This window comes from Pipra filicauda, unplaced genomic scaffold (assembly GCF_003945595.2).
Source record: "Pipra filicauda isolate LSUMZ 115617 unplaced genomic scaffold, ASM394559v2 scaffold624_size210082_pilon, whole genome shotgun sequence".
Classification (NCBI taxonomy): domain Eukaryota; kingdom Metazoa; phylum Chordata; class Aves; order Passeriformes; family Pipridae; genus Pipra; species Pipra filicauda.
The window spans coordinates 142414-165864 of NW_024104781.1; the positions used below are offsets into that span (position 1 = coordinate 142414).

General features: G+C 50.7%; 1 long non-coding RNA gene across 1 annotated transcript; it reads left to right on the top strand.

Moving 5' to 3' along the window:
- The first annotated feature begins 904 nt into the window (after positions 1–904).
- LOC113986324 lies at positions 905–22716 on the top strand. Its single transcript, XR_005566113.1, has 3 exons — positions 905–1006; positions 5371–5477; positions 22200–22716. It is a non-coding gene; the product is annotated as an uncharacterized LOC113986324 (long non-coding RNA).
- The last annotated feature ends 735 nt before the right edge of the window (positions 22717–23451 follow it).

Genomic DNA, 23451 nt, shown 5'->3' on the forward strand with positions numbered 1-23451 from the left:
GGACGGTGAGATAGGGTGACAGTGCCCATCAGGGAGGGTGTGTCTGTGCTCTGCCTTCTGCTCGGGCTGTCACTATCTAAGGGCATATCCCAACAAGGCACAGAGAGGCTGAGCTCTCCCAGGGCTGGGTCTAGATGTCCCAGCTTTTCCCATTTCATGAGTAGGCCATAAGACTCATGCCTTGTGGCTGAAGGCAAGTCCTTATTTGGGGAGGGTTGTGTAACCTAGATGTGAGCATCTCCTTTTGGACGCACAAATCCCTTTCTCAGTGCCTCATTAAGGCCTCAGGGGTCAGACATCCTGTGGCGCTCAGAAGAGAACTACACTCAGTGGAAGCTATTATAAGCATTAAATGGTGTGGAATAACAGTGACCCAGAAAAGTCAGATCACTAATATCTCAACTTATGCAAAATTGCATCAACTTTTTGGAGGAGAAGTGGGGGAAGGTATGTGTGTGTGTGTGTGTGTGTGTATGTGTGTGTCTCACCCTTAATTTTGCCTTAGTAAGTTTTGCCCTCAGAGTGCCTTGTTTTCAGCTCTCAGTAAAATACAGACTGAATATTTTCCTTTCAGAAATGTGAAATGAGATGAAATGGATCCGCTCTGATTATTTAACCGGATTTGATTAACAACAAAACAAATTAACTGGAAAGCATTGCTGGGAGGACTGGCATAGCTCTGGGGAATGTTAATGTGTTACTGGGATTATGCACGGAATGAATAGACTGGAATCCTCAAATACTCACTTGAACTTCCTTGTTATTCAGGGGCCTATTGGTACAGGAAAAGGTTTATTGTGATGTTACATGTATATTGTGTTAATGACAGTGATAATAAATTACATAATATGTTACTATGTTCTTATGTTAATATATTGCTTATTATTAATGTCTGCCAGATGCAAGCCCTGCTCTACAAGCAAAAGGTTGGCCAAACCTGCTTCTGTGGGCCCTTATCCTCCAGCTGAAGAGCATATGAGAGAATGATCAGATGGAGAAGACAAAGGTGCACAAACATTTTGAAGTAGGTGATGGGGTTTTATGTGCCATGTTGGCACAAAATGCTGCTCCAATTGGCTCAGTGGTGATGAGGTGGGGTGTCCTACAAACAGGTACCTTGGCAGACATGTCTGTGGGTTCATGTGAGACCATGGTGCCTGTGAGGTCACTGCCTGCTCTGGACCTCCTGATGTACCCAACCTACCAGAGCTCAAGGAGCCCTGCTCCTGTGGGGTCCCCCATGGGCTCAGGGGCACAGCTGCCTCACCACGGGCTGCAGGAGAACCTCAGCTCCGGCTCCTGGAGCACCTCCCACCTCTCCTGCGCTGACCTTGGTGTCTGCAGAGCTGTTCACATGTTCTTACTCTGCTCTTCTCTGGCTGCAATTTTCATCTGGACAACTTTTTTTCCTTCTCAAATATGTTATCCCAGAGGTGTTACTATCATTCCTGATGGGCTTGGCCTTGGCCAGCTGCTGCTGGTCCATCCTGCAGCTGGCTGGCATTGGCTCTGCAGGAAATGGGGGAAGCTTCTGGCAGCTTCTCATAGAAGCTACTCCTGTAGTTCACCTGCTACCAAAACCTGGCCATGCAAACCCAATACACGCTGTCAGAAACACCCCAGTGCAGGGTCATCCTTAGCCACTTCTTTCACTGGTCGTAGAGAAAAGACTCACTGCCTGAACTGAAATCCCATTCTCAAAATCTTGTTGCAATAGGTCACGCTGTCATCTTCAGGAGGGACCATGCTAAGAGGACGCTGCAAATGTCCTGACTGGAGTAACTGTATTCTTCCTTACTGGTGAAGTCTGGCAGCTCTGAGGGCTGGCTGCCACCCCACACTGGGCAGCACTGCACAGAAAACACTTTGTCTTTATTGTTACCAGTGTTGATCATCACCACAGGTGTCTGATATTACATTTAGTAGCTGTCTCAGTCATATGGGGTTGGGTGGGTTTCAGCTCATGCTCCTCTGACTGGTGCCTGCTCCAAATGGCAGTGGTGTGGGTGAGGACATCCCTGTCACCATCCCCATCCACCCTGACCTATCCCTTGGTAGACCTATCTCCCCAAAGCAGAGGGCTTTGCAGGAGAAGGTTGGAATCACCAAGAACAGACTGGACACTTGGAATCACAGAATCCTAGAATAGTTTGGGTTGGAAGGGACCTTAAAGACCATCTTTAAAGACCAAAAAAAGTTCCACTCCCTGCCATGGGCAGGGACACCTTCCACTAGACCAGGTTGCTCCAAGCCCTGTCCAACCTGGCTTTGGACACCTCCAGGTTGAGCATTTTATGTGCTGCTGAAGTGCCATGGATATCTCTGCCTCTGAGTACCTGTGAAAAGCATCTTGGCTGATTTTTAAGTACAGAATATTTCAGGCATCTCAAAATCAAAGCATGAGGATGATTGTCATCTGCCCTACTCCGGATTCACCCTCACTTCTTACTCTGTGGATGCTGAAGCGGTGATGAAATAGTTCCTGCTGTGATCCAAATATCTTCTAAAAGGCTTCTTTGGTGGTTTGGAGTGGAAGCTCATTCTTAGTAATTCAGGTCTGTACTACCTGAGGTATGATGCTGGTCTGTCTTCTGTAGAGGTGACTGTAATAATCTCCATTTTTTAGTTTTTCCTAACCAATTCCCATCAGCACATGGAGCAAAGCCACTGCAGTGCCAGCCAGGCCTTGGAACACACTGGTGAAGCTCTTCTACATTTGGTTTCCGCTGTGTGCTGACCACTGGATTTCACCTCATGATTGATATAAACTTCAAAGGGGCAATGTGGAGTCACTGGCAAATGGCAAACACTGTCCATTCCCACTTCCACATTGCAGGACACTCCCTGTGAATCTTCTGTATATGGCTCCTCGAGGTTTCCATGTGCAGGATTAATCAGGGTTTGTGTAAAGTGCTCAAATCCTTTACAAGTCTACACTTGTGCTCCGAACTCGATCAAGTTTTCATCTAAGTGCAAAGTAAATACATCAGGTTACCCTGAGTAACCAAAGGGTCTTGGCAGATCTTAAATAAAATACAAAATACTGTAGGAAGGAGGGAGGAACAAGGGGTGTGTGAAGGAGTGCACACTGTACATGTACAGTACTCTGGAGCACAAGATGAGGAGTGGCTGGGCGGTGGGGGGGACTCAGCCTGGAGAAAAGGAGGCTCAGGGGGGACCTTCTGACTCTGCAACTCCCTGACAGGAGGATAGAGCCAGGGGAAAGTCGGGCTCTGCTCCCAGGGAACAAGGGAACAAGGAGGAGAGCAAATGGCCTCAAGTTGTACCGGGGAGGTTTAGATTGGATATTAGGGAAAATTTCTTCACTGAAAGAGTGGTTAAGCATTGACACAGAATGCCCAGAGCAGTAGTGGAGTCACCATCCCTGGAAGTGTTCAAACAACGAGTAGCCGTGGCACTTCATCATCTGCTTTGTGAACGTGGTGGGCAAAGGTCGGACCTGACGATCTTGGAGGTCTTTTCCATCCTTAATTGTTCCATGGTTCTGTGTTCTGTGGTAGCTCTTGCCCTGTTGCCTTGGTGTGTGTCCTCTCCAGAGATCTCCACTAGATGGTGGAATGGACCAGTAAAAGAGTTTCTACAGTAACAAAGGGAGGCAACCAGGCGGTGGTGACACCCGTGGTGACCTCAGAGCTGCACTCAGGACCGGATACTGGAGCACTGCATGCACCCTCGATTCTTTCAGGCAGGGGGTTTTCACCTTCAGACCTCTTCCTATCTACTTCTTTTTCTCCATGGCGAAGAGCTGCCTTTTTCCTGGGAGAAAAGGACTTGAACTCACTGAGGTGCTGCAGAGCTCATCCATACTAGGAAGGGAATGCTTTGGCCAAAGAACTGTGACCTGATGTGGAGACAGCAGTGAGCAGAGCTGGCTGAGAGTGGGGCAGTGCATCACCAGAGAAGAGGTGAGAGGGAAGAAAAAGTTCTACAGGTGCAGAAGACGTGTGATGGGGATTTAAGCTCTCAAGTCTGTGTGCTGAAGCCTGTGCTGCCCTTGGACAGAGTGTTGGACTGAGACCAGCTCTCAGTCCTCAGCCCTGGGAGGTCATGTCACAGTTCTGTGCCTCAGTTCCTCACGTGTAAGGTGGAGTCAAGGATTCTGATCCTTTTGGGACAGTCTTTTGTTATCTACAATAACATGACCGTCAGAGCTCTCTGGTTTCATTACTGACTCTGCTGGTGACTCGTGGTCTTGTGTCCTCTGTACCTGCAGTCCCAGAGAGATGAAGCTTTAGCCCCCTTGTGGGACTGTCCAGCACTGGAGGGGCTGGCCCTGCCCTGTCCTGGGTCCCTCATTTCGGTGAGGGTTACATCTCCTCCACACAGCACATGGAGCTGTGCCAGAGCCAGTTGCTGCTGAAGGGGGGACAGATGCTGGTCGAGCTGCTGGTCACTGTTTGGCCAGGATGGTGAGAGTGCAGCTGCAGGCCTCATGTTTACAGGAAGACTTATGCAGATTTGATGAATGACACAGAATGAGATGTTTTTCTTTAAAAAATGGAGTTTGCTTCCCTGATGGGTGGTGCCATGCTGGTGGGGGCTTTGCCAGGAAAGCTTCATCTAGTGGAAGTTGTCCCTACCCATGAAGGATGGAATGAGATGACCTTTAAGGTCCTCTCCAATCCAAACCATCCTGTGATTTTGTGATTCTGTGACACCTTCTTTCTGAGAAGAGAGACCAGACAGACCATCTGAAGCCTAAGGGATGTCCTCAGCTCCTCCAGCACTCTGGGTTTCCAGCTCATGGGTTCTGGAGAGGCAAGGCCAGCTGCCAGGCACGGGGTGTTACGGAGGCGTGCAAGGACAAGAGGCAGGATTATCAAGAGCTGTTTCTCTACCTGCATGACTGAGCAAAATTTAATTACCTCTGCTCCCAGGAGGGCTGCCTGGCCCTGGTACATGAACCATGAGATTTAGGTTTCTAACAATCTGCAGTGCTGTGATGGGTCTGTGACTCCTGTAGTCTTATAAGGTGCCTCTGGGAGTGACCAGGGAGGAGTGACCAGGGAAAGCTGGGACAAGGACTCTGTAGTGAGTCGGTCAAGAAAAAGAATGGTGTAGGAAAAAGAGATCATGCTACCCACAGAGAACAAGCTGACCGGGGTTTGCACTCAATCATCTGCCTCTAATGTTTTTAGCCTGACATATTTCCATATTTTCCTCAGCCTCTTTGATGTTGTGAGCTTCCTCATCTGGGGGATTTCTCTGGTATCTCTCAGACCAGAGTCCAAATCTTCATGCACTGATTGTTGGGTTTGTATTTTCAAGACTTAAATTTTATCTGCTGCCAGATAACACCTTCAGTTCTTATTGACCAAGGAGACTAATTGTTCCCTTTCCTTTTAACAGCAAGAGGGAGACATAAAATTATCTCACAGAGCTGCTCTTCAGTCATGGTCGTGGTAATGAACCAAGTTTTCAAGAAGAGGCTCGGTACCGAGAGCTGGAAGGACGAGGTGAGAGACCTGCAGGAACGTTTGTGGAGGTGACTTCACCCTGGGATGGCAGGGTGTGCCTGCAGGTTCCACAAGCAAACCCAAGCCATCCCTGCCGCTCGTGCCCTTGTCAGTCCCGCGTGTCTTGCTGTTGTGATGAAGTGCAGGACAGCTTGTCTGTCTGGGCGTGTGGTAAATGGGCAGAATTGCTGGGGTGGGACCTGCCTGGGGAGCAGAAGGGCACTGCCAGGCACAGAACAGGGGTCAGTGCAGTGCAAGACAATGCAGTCACTCGGGAAGGGTCAGATTTAGCAAAGGTGAAGCAAGAGCTCTGCAGGGCAGGAACTCTCAGCAAAGCACCGAGGTGCCAAGAGGCAAAACAGGTTTTGGCCTCATTATTTGCAGTGTACAATACATAAACAGAGTGTGGCCAAGGTTTACTTTAGTGCCTGCTGTTTGTGCCAACCAGGAGTGCCAGGTCCAGAGGAAGAGGTGAGACACTGCCCAAACACATGTGGAGGGGTCACATCTCTCCCAGACAATTTGTATTGTCAACAGAAAAGTCAGAGAAAAGAATAGATGTGTCTCTCTGTAACCTTTTTCCTTGAATTAGAACATACACCAGGCTTAGCGTTCCCCCAGCACCTTTTTGGCTCCCATCATGTCCTAGCCTTGATCCAAGAGGAACATTTTGAGGTATGTGCTATAGGAAAGGTGTTTGTCTGTGTGTGACCCTGTGCAGGATATTCAGTAGTGAATGACAAATTCCAGCCAGTACTCCAAGGCGAGCCCTCTCCCCACATGGGGACTGGGAGCCAATCTGGTCACATCTGGGCTGTCACACACAGAGGCCACCACTGCTGGTAAATCAGGTGAGACCATCCACTGGAGACTTGTGTGTCACAGGAAACCCTGTGAGGGAACACCAGAATCCCAGAGGAGCTTTGGGGATGTGAAGTTACACCTGTCCCTAATTCAGGATGCTTCTGTGGATGTGCCAAAGACTGGAATTTTTTTTAAATACTGTTTCTCTGCCACATGATTGTAAGTGTTCCACGAGCTCACTGATCACAGGAAACAGCCCAGCTGGAGCTCACTTAAAGCTCTGTCCACATGCTTCCTCTTTCTGTTCCTGTCTCTAAACCTGTACTGACAATATTTGCATTGTAATGATTGAACTCAACACTTGCCTGGTAGCAAAGGTGATTTCTGCATAATCAGAGAATATTTTAGCCTTCCCATTCCTCTGGGAATAGTCTCACCTCAGTGTGGGATTCAGCTCTACTCAAGGCATAGGGAGCTGCTTTGTCCCAATAATACAGGGGAAGGTTTGGAGCTGCAAAGGGGTTCCAAGGTGCAAGAAATACCTTTTAGGGACCAGCATCAGCCAGACAACTCTGGGAGAATGTCAGGTTCTCCCACAAGTTTGAAAAAGGAGGGAGAAGGACTCCTGGTGACAGGACAAGGGGCAATGATTTTACACTGCCAGAGGACAGGGTTAGACTGGATATTAAAAATAAATTCTTGGCTGTGAGGGTGGGGAGGTCCTGGCACAGGTTGCCCAGAGAAGCTGTGGCTACCCCAGCCCTGGAAGTGTCCAAGGCCAGGTTGGACAGGGCTTGGAGCAACCTGGGCTAGTGGAAGGTGTCCCTGCCTGTCTCATCAAGATGAGATGGTCTTTGAGGTCCCTTCCAACCCAAAGCATTCTGTTGTTCTATGATCCTGTGACATAGGCATGAAGGCACTCGGTGTTTTGCTGAAGGCCCCATAGGATTTCGGGCAGAGTTAAGGGATGAGATCAGATCTCCGTGTTTCACTCCACAACACAAGTCTGACAAGGTCACTGTCATTCAGAGAACAGATGACACAGACTCTCACTCCGGTGTCCCTTTCCGTCAGGTTTTTTTGCCTGTAAAATGGTGGAATCCTTCTTCCATTTTCGGAGCAGAGCATATGTGATCATCAGCAGGAGAGTGTGTGCTGCCAGCACAGCGATGTGTGTGAGCCCTGGGACCTGGCCTTGGCCAGAGAGCAGCTCAGAACAGCTCAGCACACTCAGAAGGAGCTCCACTGGCAAAGGGCAAAGCAAACAGAGGAGCTGGTGTGAGGGGACACCAGCATGAGCAGAGGGTTGGAGAAAACAAGAGCAAATGTGCAGGCAGAGTTGTTTGCAGGTCAGTGTTTCTGGCTGAGAAAGATGAGGTCCCACAGTGTCACTCCTGAGAGTCTCTTTCTGGCAAGCTGGGTGAGAGGAGGAGAGGAACAAAGGCTCCAGACAGAGAATGAAGGAAATGCAGGTTGACACTGAACAGAGAGAGGAAGAATGCCCTGGGGGTTTCTTGGATGGACTTCTACAGAGGTGAAGCCGAATTGGCAAGGAAACCTCACAGGGCAGGTGAGCTCGTGCTCTGCCCAAGTCACGTGGGGTCTGCTGACCCACCCAGAGGGATGGCAGCTCCAGGGGCACACCCATGGGGTGTTTTTGTCAGTGCCCAAAGTCAAAGACATCTGACAAAAAGCTTTGCCTTTAACAACCATCCTCTGTCTGCAGCAGGTAACAGGAACAGGGGATCAGCAGGACGGGGGGTGGTTCTTTCAGGAGCTGGATGGGCTTTGAGCCACCAGATCAAACACAAAAATCCTAAGTGAGACGTGGCTGTGTGCATTGCAGGTGCAGTACAGCACACGCTATGACTGAGCAGCACAGTGCCTGTGAACAGCTTGTCACCACCAGTGACACCCCTTACCCACCCCAAAGGGTGAGAACAGCCCCACAGAGCAGCCACTTAAGGGATACCTGCCAGGCTGAAATGTGTGTTACTCTCTTGCACTGATTTCTTTGGACTCCTACACTTTGAACCTGATTGTGTGGGTGGCCTCTTCCTTCTGCTCTGCCATTTAGTTTCTAATTTTGAAGGGGCAAAAAAGTTGAGGCATTTCAATCCCTTTCTGCGTGCATACATGCTTTGTTGGTTGGTAATGAGAGTGCCACACAGTGTGGGATGGCTCAGAAGGCACTTCATGGGAAAGGACAAATCACCCATAGGTCATACAGCCCTAAAGACACCAAACCCTTCTGTAAGTGCTCTTTAAAATTTTTGTGAAATGTGTGAGAAGGACAGTGACTTTCAGTTAATTCAATTGCAGGATAATTTGAGCTTCTAGCTAATTCAATCAAAACTCCTGTAATAAAACCATTTGCATTCTTGACACAAACCCATTTGCACTCTGTTTCTGCTGGGCTGATGGAGATGTAATGGGTTTTTCATTTAGAGACCACTTCATAGCTAATTTTTATACTGTTTTTGCTTAACTGTCAATAAAGAAAAATTCACACACTTGTGCTACAAATTTCTTACATTGCACGAAGTGAGTCATTACAGAAGAAACTCTCAAGTGCAGTCAGAGGGTTTGGGTGCTCTCTCCTGCTGAGCTGCAGCCAAGCTCTTGCTTCCAGCTCGTTTTGTTGAAAATTCCTGCCCACAGGGACAGACTGTGAGGTGTGAGCAGGTTGTAAACCCAAACCCTGCTGAGAAGAGACCATCTCTGAAGGGCATGAAAGCATAAAGAGCTCAAAGGGGCTGAAGGTGAGAAAAGAGAGGCGGCACCTGCGGACTGAGCTCCCACATCCCAGCAGGGACACTGAGAGCTCAGCTGGGAGTTCCACAACCCTGGGACACCCCAGAGTGTGAGGGGCAACAGGGCTGATTGCTTTCAGCCAGGAGGACTAGAAGGAGCTGGGTCAGGAAGAGAGGGGAGCTCTGTGCAAGCACACTTGGGTTGTTTGCAGGTATCCATTGCCTCTGTTTGAGGAGACAGGGAACAGGAGCGGCCCATGGGAACATCGGGAACATAAACTCAGCAATATTCACTCCAGGGGGAACCACTGACATCTTTATTTGATCTCTCCCTCTTGATCTCTCTAGCATAAGGCTGATCATGGCCTTAAGAGTCCAGCAGCCAGCAGGGGCTGTGCCACGGGGGCAGATCAGAGAGCAGCTTTTGTCCCTGCAACCGCCGGGGGCTGTGGTCCTGCTGTGCTTGCACTGGGGCAAACTCGATTGGCCAGAGGAATTTTAATCCTGAATCATTTCCACATTCCTTCCAGCCTGGCAAAGGATTCTGCTGAGGCATCAACTGCCTTGTCCAGCTCAGCCTGTCCTACATCTGATAAGTTAATTGAGGATTTAATTGAGGAATTAATTGAGACATTCTGCTGGTTACCACAACATAATCAGTCAGCTTCCCAGAGTCTGAGCTTTCCAGTCCATTTGGACTCAGTCCTGTAAACAACTAAATACCATCAACCTCCTCCGAAATCCCTGGAGTGGTGGCTGCTGGAAGCTTGAGGGATCAGTACCCTTTTTGCAGGCCTCTGAGTGCTGTTCTACTCAGCTTGAGGGAGAAAGTTTACTTTGGAAGCAAAAGTGCTGAAAAGTCTTTTTTCCTTCATGTCCTGGTTCTGCAGCTGCAGCTGGTTGTGCTCTGATTCTGCCATCTGTCTCGGTGGCCTAGGAAGATATTCAGTTTTTATTCTCAAAGTCATACAATATCCAGAGAGATTTCAGTCTTTGTTCATTGCATTTGTCCTCACTGGAGCTGTAGGATGTAATGCAGCTGGAAGGTAATAACTGCCCTTCAGGTAAATTTGAGTTGCTGAACTATAACATGTAGAACCAAAAACTTGACAGGATTATCTCTAACCTTTTCTGGTTCATTCTGGTCTTATTCAGATTGGTGTGAATGGCAATATGGTAGCGGGAAAGTCCTGAGACAAGGGAGCAGAGGCAGGTCTGCATTTTTATAGAATCCTGGAATCACATAATGGTTTGGGTTAGAAGGGACCTCAAAGACCATCTCATCTTGATGAGACCATGGGCAGGGACACCTTATTCTACCCTCTGGCAGTGGGAAGCCATTCCCCCTTATCCTGTCACTCCAGGCTCTTATCCAAAGTCCCTCTCCAGCCTTCTTGTTCCTTGTGATACACAAATTAAGGCAGATCCAACTGAATTATGGCAGGTTCAGGTCCAGCAGAAGTGGTGTTTTCTTCCTATTCTGTACTTAAACTGGAGAAACTGGTTGTCAGACCGATCTGTTGAAACTTTATCTCAAGCCATGTTTCTGTTATTTGCTGTCAAGAGAGTCAAGAGACAGGGAAATGGGATAAAATTCCTCAGAGCCAACTTTCCAAACACAATTCACAGTTTTCTGCTCTCCAGCACATGCCAACTACCAATAAATTTGGTCAGCTCCAAGCAGAGGAGGGATCCAGGTTGCTGTTCACTTTGCAGATCTGGACACAAGGGACCAGCTGGCCCAAAAGTCAAAGCACCTGTCCCCTTTTGAGATATGACTCTGTGCCATTTCCCGTCCCCCTCTTCCCCGGTGGTGAAGGGGGTTTTTGAGCAACACTTTTGTAAAAGGTCTTGAGATCACAGGATCACAGAATATCCTGAGTTGGGAGGGACCTACGAGGATCATCGAGTCCAACTCCTGGCCCTGCACAGGACACCCTAACAAATCCCTTCATGTGCCTGAGGGCATTGTCCATTGATAAAAGATCCATTGGTGAAAGGCTGTGCTGAGTGTGTCCCTACTAACACAGGCTGTTCCTGGCAGGGATGTTACACGTGGTCCCTGCCTGGATCACCCAGGGCAGCAGCCCCTCCGGGAGGAGCAGAGGGGGAAGTCAAGGGGGGTTTCAGCAGAAACAATGACCCTGGGAGATGTTGGCAGAAGGTCTTTAGTTCAACCTCCTGCTCAGAGCATGGTCAGCTACAGGATGAATAAAATGCCCACAGGTGCCCATGTGTGGCAGAGAGTGAACGGCCGAGGAAGAGACCAGTGATCCCAGTCGTGTGTGCAACCAGCAGGGAGCCAGTCTGGATTTAAGGTGTCTCTTGCCCGTGGTCCCTGACTGAGCAGATGCTTCATTACACCCATGGAGCTGTTCTGGGTCTAACTGAAAGTTCCTCTTATGATCCTCTCAAAGAACAGAAGATTCCCAGGAGAGTGTGTAGAGACACATATCCCCAGGATGCTCCAACCTCCCACAGTTTGGAGTTCAGGAAGGTCCCAAGCCTAAACAGAGTATTGCGGTATTGCCTTTCTCTGGTAGCTGTGACATTGCTTCATTTGAAAAGTTAAACTACGTGAATTATTTCCTCTGAAAGGCATGCCAGGGAATCCAGGCTTGCACTCTGAATGCTCCACCCATGGCAAAATTTCACAATCCTACCGAGACATCAGAGAATCCACAATGAGCAAAACCATTTCAGAAATCAGGTGCTCCTACAACAGTGTGAGTTATTCAGAGTCCAACATGTAGCTATGGATCCTCAGCAATATTAGCTGGATAGGTGTTTTTCCTGCTGCCCCCTGTAATATCATGGAATCACAGAATGGTTTGGGTTGGAAGGCACCTATAAGCTCATCTCTTTCCACCCTCCTGCCATGGGCAGGGACACTTTCCACTAGCCCAGGTTGCTCCAAACCCCATCCAACCTGGTCTTGGACACTTCCAGGGATTTCAGGGGCAGCCACAGCTTCTCTGGGCAGCCTGTGCCAGGGCCTCCCCACCCCAGCAAAAAGATTTTGGCTCTGTTGTTGTTTCTAACTTCAGCTCAAGAGTCCCCACACTGCCATCACATTGTCTTTTACCCTCTCATCTGGACTAATGCAGCCCAGCCTCCTTGACCTCTTCTTGTGGTACTCCAGGCCCTTGGTGTCCCATTACTGGCCCCTCTCTGGGTTCCCCACATCCCCTCTCCAGGTGGGAGTCCAGCAGCACTTCAGGAGCGGCTTCAGCAGTGCTGAGGAAGGAGGGTGGTCACTGGGCTGCACTGGGGGCACTGGCCATGTTGCCCCAGGGTGACACAGTGGTTCCCTTATCTGCAGTGAGAGCTCACCCTGTGGGGTCACCCCCAACCTCATGCTCACCGTGACACCCAGACCCTTCCCAGTGTGCCGCTCGTCCGGCTGGGTCTGCACTGGATATTCGGGATTATTCTGCCCCACAAGTTTGCAACTCTTTTAGGTGAGGTTTCTGTTGACCCCTGCAAGGTCCTGTTGCCAGGTCCCTGTGGTTGATCCCACCTTCTTTGACACAAGCCCTAATTCTGCATTGTGCATTTGCTGAGGGTGAGCCCTCTGTCACCATTCAATGTTGAAGATGTGAACCCTGCTGTCCCCCTGGGGTCACTCCCTCCTCACTGCCCACCAGCTGTCAGTCTGTGCTGAGCACTGTTAAATCCAGTGGTCTGGCCAGTTTTCAGCCGCCCACGTGCAGGTTTGCCCAGCCTGCAGTGGAAGGTGGGGTTGCCTGACAATGACTTGCCCTTGGTAAACCTATTCTGGCTCTTTGTGGTTGCTTCTCCATCCTTCACATGTTTGGATAAGGACTCCAAGAAAACATGCTCCATGACCTATGTAGGCACTGACAGGAGACTGGCCCATAGTTCCCAGTCCTCTCGTTGCCCCAACTGATGCAAATTCATCAGGAATGTAAAACCCTGCCCAGCTCTGTCCCTAGGCATTCCTTCTGGCTTCAGATGATAAAGGAACACCACTGATGAACACAGGCAGAGTATGGCTCCAAAGCTCTTCTGGGTTGGAGGTGCTTTTCAAACCAACAGTCCTGTTGTTCTTGTGTCTCTTTCTCTTCAGCTGAGCAGCTGCTGCAGCTGTGCTTGTTTCAAGTCGCAGCATGATGGTAATATTCTCAGATCTGTCTATCGAGGAGGATTTCATTTCAGTTGGCAAAAGACAATGAACAGCTATAAGAAACAGCTACAGCTGAGACAAAGACAGAAATTAACATTTGTAAAGGGAGAAAGGGACAAAAGAAATGTTGCTGACAAGGAAGAAAGTGAAACAAAATTGAAATCATTGTCATTGTCTGACTACAAAGGAGAAGGATGCTGGTCCAGAGATGAAGATTCCTGCCATGCCTGTCTGCTGCCTGGGACCTGCTCCAGAGGGGGAAGCAGTCTGTGCACATCCCTGCAGGAACAGGGCACGGCTGTGAGCACAGAGGGCTGTGTCACCCACCCTCAAATGGTCCATTCCCATGGTACTCACCAGCAGAGCTGTGCATATACCCGTTTTTTGGGCAGATTGTTTTAAAATGTTCCCCCAGGAAGAGGGAAGATGCCCCCAATGACTGCCAGGTTGTGTCACAAACTCCTGACTGATCCCTGATCTTCACTCCTTGCTGGGAGGTGGTGGATTAGTTGGAAGCAGTCCTAACCCTGGGCTGAGAAGGTTACTCCTACCTTGCACTCTTGTCTAGTGAAAACACAAACTCCTCCTCCTTTTACTTCAAGGAGGTCTAACAGGGGTCTGTGGTCCTGTTAATGTCCCTACAGTCACATCCATGGCAGGCACCATCCTGTCCTCACACACCAGTGCCTGGCTGGCTCAGCTGGTGCCCTGCCAATGCTGGGAATTCCTGTGCTCCTGCTCCATTTGCTTGGGAGGACCTTTCACGGGGTGACCTGCTCTGCCTTTGTGCCTCAAACTTCACCTCTGGGAAGATGGAGATGGGCCCAGGGAAGATGATCCAAGGAGTCCTTCTTTGAGCTGGTTTGTGTCTTGTGTATCATCTCTGCAGTGCTAAAAATTGTCATAGGAGTATGTGCTCCTTACCATGACTGCCTCATTCTTCATGGAGAGGGACTTTGGACATAGGCATGGAGTGACAGGACAAGGGGGAAGGGCTTCCCCCTGCCAGAGGGCAGGGATAGATGGAATATTGGGAAGAAGTTGTTCCCTGTGAGGGTGATGAGGCCCTGGCACAGGTTGCCCAGAGCAGATGTGGCTGCCCCAGCCCTGGAAGTGTCCAAGGCCAGGCTTGGAGCAACCTGATCTAGTGGAAGGCGTCCCTGCCCAAGGCAGGGGGGTTGGAATGAGATGAGCTTTAAGGTCCCTTCAATCCCAAATATTTCTGGGATTTTATGATTCTCCAGAAATTTAAACTCTGGTATTCTGAGGGGAAGAGGGCATCAGCCACTGTGACAGATGGAAGGGTTCACCCTGACTGCAGCTCTTGCTGTAGCAACATCCTCCCCAGGGAACAGCAAAGAGGTGTCAGGCTCTGGGTGTCAGGTGACTGGATCCTGGGATTGAGCCCTCAAGACCAGGAGCTGTGGTGGTCAGGGACCTGCCCACAGCCACTGTGGTCCCCAGGACAGGAGTTTGAGGCACATGGAGGAGGCTGTGCCTGTCCTGCAATGGACAAGTCACACAAATCCTGGTGAGGCTTTTCCCACTCAGAACGTGGTGACCGGTGCAAAGAAGCCAGTTCTCAGTGTCCTGCCCATCCCAGCCTGCTCTGCTCTCCTGGGTGGCAGGAGCTCACCATATGCACAGTCCTGGAGCAGGTGCTTCATCTGTTCCAGGAGAAACACCCTGAAATTGGGGGGTTAATTGCAAACTGCAAAAAAATCCTTTTTTTCCAGTCTGGGATGGTTCTTCTCTGTCCATCTTGGATGACAACAGTCATTGCTCTAGTTCAGAGGTGATGCTTAAATCACTCTTCCTAGAGACACAATCAGGATGTCCCTGGGCACTGGTGGTGTTCTGGTTCAGGAGAACCATTCTGGGCCAAGATCCACACTGGACATGAGTGGACTGTTGTGGGGATCGTGGGGAAGTGCAATTGCACCATCTCTAGATCTTACTCCCATCTCCCTGTCTGGAGCTGATGGGTGGCTTTGTCCTGGAGCTGTTGCCCAGCAGGGATCTCACTTCACAGTCCCAAAGTCAATGGAAACCCTGGAACCTCCAAAGAAAAGGTCTTTTCAAGAAGAGGAAACAATTCTTCCAAGGGCAGCTACTACCTGTGACTCCGTGACAGTTTCCCCAGTAGCAGGCACAGGCACAGGCGTGAGCAGCAAAAGCTCAGCCAAAGGACAGATTCTGAGGATTTTGTGAGGCTGGGAATCAGCTTTGCAGGAACCACAGGGACTCATTTACAAGTAATGAATCATGAAACAGCAGGAAGTGAGGGAGCCAAGAGAAAGTGTGAGCTCTGCAATTAACTCGGAGTGCTGAGGTGAATAACAAAGCAGTGCCATACCAAGGCAGAAAGCAGCTCTCCAAGCTGGGGGTGTTGCAAGACTAATTTCTATAAGCCACAGTTCTTCCAAGCAACTTTTAGTCAAAGCAATTGCTACTTTTTCTTGAACTGAAGCAAATCCCGTGTGCACGTATTTATCAGGCAAAACAGCTTTTTACTCAACTTTAAATTTATGAATGACCCAGATCAGCAAAAACCAGGAAACCACCTCCTTGGAGAGTCCCACTGGTAGCTCCTATGCTGAGCCAAGGTGAGCAGCAGGTATCAGATAAGCCCATGGGGCAGGTGAAGGATGAGTTTCCACTATGTAAGAGACACTGGTGGGTTATCAGTTTACAGTGAAGGTGAAGGAAAACATGTCTTATTAATTATCCCCTTGATATGGGGAGGGGTTGGAGGTTCAGGTGAGAGGGCAAGAGACCCAGGGCAGCACAATGTGTGTGTGGCAGAGCCAACATGAGCAGGACCCAGAGCTGGTGCACAGGTGGGTCTGTGCTGTTCCCAGCTCTGTTATGGACCCATGTGGGTACAGGCTGCCCAGGAAGTGAGTGTTCTCTTGGTATGGAGCTGGAAGATAGAGTCAAAACTACTATTTCAGGACAACTATCTATTATTAATGTCACTAAGTCCCAGTAAATCCATCCTCTTTGTCTGAGGCACCGTGCCAGGAGCAATAGTGTCCCAGCAGCTGGCTCCCCAGCCAGGTGCAGTCGTGGGGAAGTGAGGAAATTTCTCCAGAAAACATGAATTTCAGCTGATAAGCCCATGTTTTGTGTTCCTTTCTCCCATTTCCTGTAACCCCAGAAATACAGATTACCATAAACCAAGCTGACACCTCTCCTGGACAGAGACTCTGGATTGAAGTTCAGTGTTCCCAAATTGTCATTGCGAGGAGGCACCAGACACCATCACCCTCTGGACAAAGGGATGGAGACCAGCTGGGACCCCACAGCCTCAGTGGATCCAATGAAGATCCAGTGGATCCTGAAGAGTGCACCCCTGCCACGCCAGGGCTCTACCTGCTGTCCCTTTCCTCCTGCTCTGTATCCATGAAGTTTGGGTCACTCTGGCCCTTCACGTGCCCCACTCACCCTTTTGCTGGCAAACATCAGAGAGGAGCTGCTCTCCTTCCACCTGCGCCCCTCATGTGGAATAACTGGAGCAGACGCAGAAGGAGCGGGAGGAGCAGAGACTGTTTCATTTTGTGCCCCTGGTGCAAGTCCCCTCCGAGAGCCATCAGTTCACATGTGCAGCTCCGATATTTGCCAGGGTGCTGGGAATCATCAGCACTGGGAATCACCAGCACTGGGAATGCCAGTTGGCTGGAATAATTGCTTCCAAGCATGCAAAGGATAAAAGAGATGCCCTCTTCCCTTTGGATTGCTTCCAAAGCAGTGATGTCCCACGCCTGGCATCGGGAGACTCTCATTCTTTTGTGTTTGTTTTCTCTCTCTCTGCTTCTTCTCTGACCTCTTTTTGTTTTGTTTGCACCTCTTGCTGGTTTCCCAGACCCATGAAGGGAGCAGATCAAACAGATGGGTGCTCTGGGCTTGTCTCCTGAGGACTGGGAAAGCTGAGTTAGGCAGAGGAGGGAAGGTGGTGCCTGTCAGTGTAAGGCATCAAAGCTTTCTGCAGATGCTGTCACTGAGCAGCAAAGCAGGGCTCACTCCCTGGAGCTTAATCTCCTGACCTCAGCCCTGTGTCACTGCAGCCCCAGGAGTAATTCTTGGTGTTTACATGGGTCAGTAGCTAGACAAGGACTTGACTTGGATTTTCCCAGCGGGTCACACGGTGATTTGCTAATCAGCAGTAGCACAAACACTGCCAGGCCCCTCATGGGTCACTTGCTGGGGACAGGCTAAACAAACCAGATGAAAAGCAGCATGGGTGAGTGGATGGGATTGGAAACAACTGTACTGGAGTCCCAAGTCTGTGTCTGAAGGGGTTTCAGGGCTTGTGAAATGGAGAGGTAGTTAGCTGGGATCTCAGCTACCTACCCAGGGTAGGAGAGAGCACATGGGATGGACCCTGTGTGAGCACATGAGCTTGAACTCACCAGGGCTGGGGAGAGCCCCTCAGGCTAAGTGTCAGGCAGTGCTCCAGGGAGGTTGGTCACACCTTCATTTAAGCAACTGCTCTGGTTTGCCCCCTGTCACCTTTGTTTACCTGGAGATATGAACTATCCCTGGAAATCCCACCTCAGCTGCAGAGCAGTGAACTGCACACAGCAGCAGCACAGAGGGGACCTGATCTCCCAGCTGGCAGCTGCAGAAGGTGGTGTTTGTGGTTCTTGAGGTATCACTCCCTTCCACCCTCAGCCACGGCACAGTTAAATACAGGGGTGAGTGTGGCACAGAGTCACTGAGCCCTGCAGAGTGTGCCAGCTGCTGGGACGGCGTGGCCTGACTGTTACTGGCACAAGATTGAGGGCACAGCCTGGGCCAGGAGTGTGTAAGATTGGCTGTTAAAGCACCTGGAGAGGTGAGATGCCAGCAGTCTGTGTTGTCCAGAACCATGTGAGAAAGAATTTTACAAATCAAAGTCTTAAACTGTTCTCACTTACAAATCAGCAAATGATAGAACCACAGAATATCCTGAGTCGGAAGGGACCCACAAGGGTCATCCATCCAACTCCTGGCCCTGCACAGACACCCCAACAATCCCACCCTGTCCCTCAGAGCGTTGTCCAAACCCTCCTGCAGCTCTGGCAGCCTTGGGGCCGTGCCCACTGCCCTGGGGAGCCTGGGCAGTGCCCAACCAGCCTCTGGGGGAAGAACCTTTCCCTGAGATCCACCCTGAGCCTGCCCTGACACAGCTCCAGCTGTTCCCTGGGTGCTGTCCCTGCTCCCCCAGAGCAGAGCTCGGAGCTGCCCCTTGGGACCAGTGGGGTGCTGTTCAGCTTTGGGGGAGCTGTAGGACTGTGGAGGTGCTGTGGGGCTGGGGGAGCTGTGGGGCTTCTGACTGATAATGTAAATGCCAGATAGGTCAGTGCTGGAGGGATCAACAGCCATCATTAGGTTCTTACAGGGTTTCTGGCTTGTCCCTACTCCCTCTCCTGCCACACCAGGGCAGGAGCAAAGAGGGGAGAAGGGAAGAGAGAAGGTGGGGAGAGGATTTTTTGCAGGGGGGGGTAGCAGGGAACAGGGATTGTCACTGCAGCGTGACCTGCTGGGTAGAGCTGGAAGAGAGATCTGTGGTCCTGCCTGGAGCAAGGAGGGGGAAGAGCATCAGTGCAAGGCCCAAGGTGCCAGCCTTTCCCACGGGCATCCTGCTCCAACCAGGGACACTCTCCTCACCCAGGAGCTGAGTCCTCGGGGCTGTCCCACAGGTTGGGGCAGGGCAAGGAGGAATCTGCCTTCCTATCACAAGTCCCCACTGTGAGCCAGAGAGGAAGGAATTCAGGATTCAAAAGTCCAGAGAGAAAGGGAGCGCAAATAAAGAACCACTGAGGGAAGATCTCTCTGGTGAAGGGCTCCTGCTGGACCCTGCAAGTTTTGTCAGCACCTGGGCTGTGTTTCTCACCAACAGCCAACCAGCCAAGCTAGCTGGGAAGAAAACCTGCCTCTGATTTCCAGAGCAAGCACCTTTGATCTGGAATAGTCAAAGGGACGCTGCCAGCTTCCCAGGAAGTCATTTGCATGGAGATGCTGTGACTGGAGCCTGGAGGAACCTCTGCGGGAACCAACCGCCCTCCCTGCCCGGGTGGGAGACCACGGGGGGCTGAGGCAAGGACAGCACAGCCCAAAATGAGCAGGGCAGCTGCTGAAGGGCTGATGTGTTCCCACAGGAACAGGGGTCACACAGGAGCTGTCTGGGGCCACAAGGTGACCCACTTTACCAGCGCCTGCTAAAGTGGGAGGAGAGGATGGGGTGTGTGCACACAGGCACGGGGGTGTGCAAGAGGGGCACAGAGAGGGGACAGGAGACCCTGTGGTGATTTATCTGAGTGGTATCAGCATTCAGTTCCTTTTCCCCCATAAAGCAGCACTGTGCTGCACTTGCCTAGGGATTGTCACCTCCTGGCTAAATGCCCTTCTGAATGGGATTGCTGGGAGCTGCCTGTCTGTCATGAACTCAGCCCTCACCAACACAGATCTGGGAACCACTGCCATCCCAAAGGGTAATAACTGACATAGGAACTGACATCTGGTCACAGGTGTGTCCAGTGAGCGAGCAGTTCTGCTCTCCATTGTGCTCCAGAGGAGCCAGGAAGGATTTCACAGTGGTGGGTTATGAAATCATAGAATCCCAGAATGGTTTGGGTTGGAAGGGACCTTAAAGCTCATTTTGTTCCACCCCCTGCCATGGGCAGGGACACCTTCCACTGGACCAAGTTGCCCCAAGCCCCGTCCAGCCTGGCCTTGAACACTTCGAGGGATGGAGGATCAGCAACTTCTCTGGGCAATAATAACCCCTGTAAGAAAGAATTTCCTCTCTCCTTCCCTCTGCAAGCTGCTTCATACCTTCATACCCAGGGATTTAGGGCTTGTGTTTGTATATTACTGTCAAATAAAATTGTGAAATGTTCAGGGTATGTAACATCTTGATTTTACCTTTATCTTTTTGGAGAAATCCCATGATCAGTGTGGTGGATGCCGATGGATCTTTTTGCTCTCTCTTCCATGCTGATCCTTCCTGGCCCGTCCTGCTTTTGCTGCATTCCTTGGCCGCTGTTCTACTCTGTAGCTCAGTGTTTCACCACTGAGAGCAAACACAGAAGCAAAATGCTCCTTAAATTCAGGTTTCTGGAGATGATCCCTAAGAACTTTCCCAGAATATCTGTGGTATGAAAGAATCGGGGTCACTGAGAGCATCGCGGTGAAAGAGGCTGTGGCTGAGGCAGCCTGGGGGTGTAGTGGGAACAGCAGCCCCAGGGACACAGTGTTGGTCACCCTTGTGACCACCTGCAATGGGGGGCTTACAGGCAGATCTGCTTTGCCTCTCAGTCAACCTGCCAGTGTGAGGCTGAGGAAGTGGCAATGTTGTTCTGCCACGAATCTGGGGGTGAAAAGCCTCTTAAATCAAGCAAGTACTGAAGGGCAGAGAGCACCAAACACCCTGTACAAACCCAGAGCCCGCTGTCCCCGTGCCCCGGGCCAGCCCACTCCCTGCCCGCCTGCCAGGACCTGCAATCTGCAGCACGGGCAGACTCAGCTTTCCAGGCTGAATCTGCAAGGGCAACATTGACCTAATTAGTCTCTGAAACAAACGGGAGAGAAAGACTCGCCGCCGTCTGTTACAGCATGGAATGCTCTCCCTCTCCCTTCGCTCTCCTGGCCCCGGGGATTCATCCCAGGCAGGTGCATCTCTGATTGCAGCAGGTTTTGAATCCTCTCCCTCTCCTCGCGGGGATGCCACATGCTGTCTTCTGACCTCGTTAGCTTCTCCTCCTGTTCCACTTCCCCGCTCTGCACTCGCAGCCCCGCCGATGTGCTAATTACCACAAAGCAATCTGCAGGAATGCTCCTGGAGCGGGGTGAGGGGAGGGAGAGGAGGGAGGGATGCTCTCAGGGAGCCGTGGGGGATGAAGCGACTGGGTGAGCAGGGAGCTCAGTTTAGCAAGGCTGATGTTTGAGCTCACCCAGGCTCTTCCCCTGCACGGGTCGGTGCCGAGTGTGACACAGGGATGTGAGAGAGACAAGGTGCTCCCACCCACCCAGGGGGTCTGCAGAGGGGCTGTGCTGCCTGACCACAGGCCAGCTCTGGGCTCACACATCACCACAGCAGCTTATGTGGTCGTGGGACACGAGCTCCACCCAAGAGCACTGACGTGCTGCACGGGATGAACCTCCAAGGCTGACCTTCACTGATTATCCATCCTCACTTGGCTCCAAATTCCCCTTGGACCAACTCCTGCAGGGAGACAGGGCAGGGCTGCAGGGCTGCACGTCTGTCCACGGGCAGGCCTGGTGCCAGGTTCCTCAGCCCATGCTCTGGGCAGGGCAGACACAAGCTGGCTCTGTAGGAGAGCTGTGGAGCCGTGGTCTGTGCACTGCTGCTCCCACATCGGGCTGTGAGGGAAGGGAGAGATGTTCACCCCAGGACTGCATCCCTCCAAATGCCATTAATGGCCTTCCAGTCTTCCACAGGCTGAGGTGGAGTGTCCTTGGAGCGCAGGCAGAGATCCATCAGAGGTTCATCCTCCAGCACTGGCTGAAAATGAGGAAACTGTAGGGGGCTGGAGTTTGGGTTCATTTTGTCCAGATGGAACGACAAGATTTTCCTCTTCTTTCCTAATCGATGAGAGACAGTTCAAAATGGAGAGAGGAAAAACAACAGTTAAGGAAACAACCAGATCCTGATGCCCTTTGCCTTGCCACAAGTCTAAATCTGTTATGGCTGGTGGGATTGTATTTATATTGAGCCAGTGTGAGTGAAATTAGTGTTGGCTTCACTAAACTAAAAGCAAGACAAAGAAAGAGAAAAGCCAGTCCCTCGGACTGTGTCTGAGGGGTGATAGAGGGAGAGGGACAGGAGGTAATTCTCAGGAAGGACATCCTCCTAGTGAAGTCTGTGGGAGCGAGGGAAGACATAAGGTGCCACCTCACCCAAGGGCAAGGCCTTGCTGCCATCAGGATGGTGCCCTTGGGGTCTGAGCACTCCTGCACAGTTCCATGATTTGTGTGATCCAGCTGATGCTTCTCTCTTTTTTCTGATTTCAGACCTTGTCAGGACTCAGATCAGCGAGGAATCAAGCGCAGGAAGAGCAACCACAGGGCTCAGCTGGGGTCTCACATTTTCCTTGGATTTAATATTTGTGTCATGTTTGGACTGCAGAAGCTCCTGGATTAATCCAGCCACAGTTCCTCTCTGAATTCCTCTGAGGGTGCATTTTGCTGGGCGGCTGTGTCTGCCCTTTGGGGCTGACCCACCTTATGGCTGTTTGAAGGAAGTGCCCTTGCTCTCTGCTGCCATTCTCTACCCTTGTCTTTCAAAACTTTCCATTGTTCTCTTTTCTCTTTTTGCTTCTACTTTAATGACTTGGTTAGTGGACCCCCCACCAGCCTCTAGCCTTCTTAGACCTTTTTGCATATCACATGCTATGTGAAAAGCAAAGGTTGCTCTATCTGCCTGCATGTACTCACATTCACTTCTCACCTCATTTATTTTGGATCTTGTTTTCTCTTCTGTAGCTTCACAACTGTGGGCCACATCCAGTGGTGGTAGAACCAAGCCTGATCCACTGGTGTACACTTGCTGGAAGCCTGTCACTGTGCACTGGTTCTCTGACTTTGCTCTTCTGGCATCTTTTCTATTCTGCAAAATAGTCTATGATTCATGTCAAGGTGCTTTCCTGGAGTCTGAGCCTCAGACTAAAGGCAGCAATTAACAGTGGAGGCTTAAAAGGGCTTAAAGGACTGTTGCACCCTGGACTCTTTTTGCTCCTCCCAAGAGCCATTCAGCTGCATCTTCCCCCAGCGACCTGCTCAGAGGTCACTGAGGACGCTGAGACTCTTCATCATGGTGTTTTGTGCCTGTTCTTACCTATATCCACACACAAACACAACAAGGAAATACTACAGGTTGTAGCACTGGAGCAGTGCAGGGGCCAAACCACACAACACATCCCTCTGGTGACAGGTCATCATAAAGAAAAGTCTTCCTGGGTCAGTAACAACAGCCTGCTGTGCTTGCAGGGTGGGGGAATCATCACTGGGGCTTTGGATCCCCCAGGTGGGATGTGCTCCCCTCTGTACCTGTGCAAGCTGCTTCCAGGCTGAGCCCTGGCCCAGGGCACGGGCAGTGCTGCCTTTTGATCCTGGTGGGATTACTCCTGTGCTCCTGAATGTGCCCCTGGCAGGGCTGCTGCACTCAGTGTAGCAGTGTTTTCCTCTGTAAACCTACAGACACTTCTAAGAGCAGTGTCCAAGATGCTTCCAATGACATCCCTGCACAGTGGACACTTTTTCTGGA